Genomic DNA, 2,373 nt, shown 5'->3' with positions numbered 1-2,373 from the left:
GTTTGTGTTGATTTTTAAAATAATATTTATAGTATTTCTTTAGTTGTAATTGTGATACTTGTTGATTTTACACAAACAATAATTTTCTTTATTATTATTATTATCATTGTTATAACATTTATGAGAGACAGCATTGAATAGACATGCTGAAGGAATATCAACTATCCTGATGACAAGTGAAACTAATACTAGTCTTGACACAAGTACTTGTTCAAGAATCTGTGAGCTAAGAGTGTCCATCTTCCCTGCTATTCCTGTTCTTCCAGGCTGTTGTCAAGTTCATAATTATCATTGCATATCATAAGTCATAACATTAATTAATTGTTTGTTTTTTAAAATAAAATAAAATAAAACACTTGATAAAACAGTAACATGTAAAATCAATACCTTCTTTTAGCTGGAAACCTCCACTATAGTATTGCAGTAAGTTGATTCCAAGCATAGCTTGGTAAAAAAATAACTTGCTTCTTCCAGAGCTGCAGATCTGAGCATGCGCGACCACACCCAAATTTTGGAGCACATGGCAAGCTTCTTTAATTAACAAAATGGCGGCATGTAACTAAGATGGCTCTATCCAGCAGTCACACTGTCACAGTATCACTTTTTCCTTACTTGAAGAATGATCTAATGGGACATGGACCTGCGCATAGACTGTTGGAGTAGATTGGTGTAAGAATTATTCTCGTAGCACCAACTGATACTGAGATACACACCGACAACTGGATTGACAGGACTTGATGAAGATGATGATGATGATGATGATGAAGATGAAAAAAGGTGGCTGAACAAAACGGCCGGTTCGCCGATTTTTGACTTTTCGCTTAGAAAAGGTCTAGAGCCACGCTAGTTGTACCATTGGAGTCCTCTGGTCAAGATAAGGTCCTCTATAAAGTCTGGTAAGCATAGGAGCTCGTTTTCCCAGTATGCCAAGGCTGCAAAAGTCGTGGCAGCCATTTTGTTTGGTGGTGAATCCTACTTAGTAACGCTACCGCGTTACTAATAAAATACAGACTGGAAAATTTGATATGTTGCCCAATCAGCCCGATATACCGTAGGTCGGGATATATTCATGGCTGCTTATTTTCGCGATTTTTCCCGCACTAGCAATTACCATGGTTACCAGATGCAATTTTAATTGAAAATGCCGCGATATTAAGAGCAAAGGACTCTGTTGCAGTGTTCTTGGGTTGTTGTTCTTCTTGTTTTTACTAATCTTGGGTCTCTTTGGAGCTGTTCTAACCAGAGCTACTCTCCTCACTCTGCCTCGCCGTATCTTGGCCCATTGGCCCCATTCTTGGGACTCCCCACCCATTTATTAACTTGGGCGTGGTTAATTATCACTAACAAGTGGAGCGGCAAGGATTTCCAGCAAAGAGCTCGAAGGTAGTGGTCCATACAAGAAGATAGCGGATGGAGAACTGGATAACTCCCACTAAAGCTGCTAAAGAATAGACAATTAGCTGCTGAAAACTGTAATTGTATAAACACGTGGTCTTATTGTCATAGCGACAATCAATTGGTTTTCATGGTATTTAATTGAACCTTTTTATTAGTTTTTATTATCGCGAAAATAAGCAGCCACGAATATATCCCGACCTTTGGTATTAATAGGAAAAAGGAAATATTAGCAATTCTAAATTTAGTATGCCTCATTGCTACCGTATAGCACTTTAATTTTGCGGAGCTAAAATTTCGCGGATTGATAAAAATATATTTTTTACATAAATAACTTTTGCGGATTCACAATGTTAGTGCCACACCTTTATTGGCAATTGAAATTTTAGTGGATCTTTAATTTCACGGTTTCATACTAACCACGAAAATAGCAAAAGTTTAGCTCCTTGAAAATAAAGCGCTGTATGGTATACGAAAATTACCATCACTTGAAATATACAAGATTTACAGTATACTTCAATTTATTCTCTTGCTCTCCCTCTCTCTCTTTTTAGAGTTTAAATCTGCCCAGTTTCCAATCATCAGTGCTCTATCAAAGCAGTTATTAAACCACTCCTTTTACTTGCTACCAAAGTGTGATTCCACTCATTCCCTTCCATTGCTACGTCTGATATTGAGTTTGTGTGTTCCTGGAGGCAATGATGGAGTCTTGTGTGTTGATGATGTTATTTTATTAAAGAATATCATTTGTGATTGTCATGATTACTTGAAGAAATTGATAATTAGTAAAGGTAATGTATTTATAATTGTTTCCTGTATATACATGCATTCTTACATATATGTTTGTATATTGTTGTATATTGTTAGTATACTATCAGTACATTTTATATTCTCTGTATATTTTTTGTATATTTTCTGTATATTTTTGTATATTTATAAAGGTGACACTCCTGTTGCTGTATCAGAAGTTAAGGAGGA

Source organism: Amphimedon queenslandica, unplaced genomic scaffold, assembly GCF_000090795.2.
Source record: "Amphimedon queenslandica unplaced genomic scaffold, v1.1 AMPQUscaffold_11661, whole genome shotgun sequence".
NCBI classification, from domain to species: domain Eukaryota; kingdom Metazoa; phylum Porifera; class Demospongiae; order Haplosclerida; family Niphatidae; genus Amphimedon; species Amphimedon queenslandica.
Note: the sequence above shows the minus strand (reverse complement) of the source record.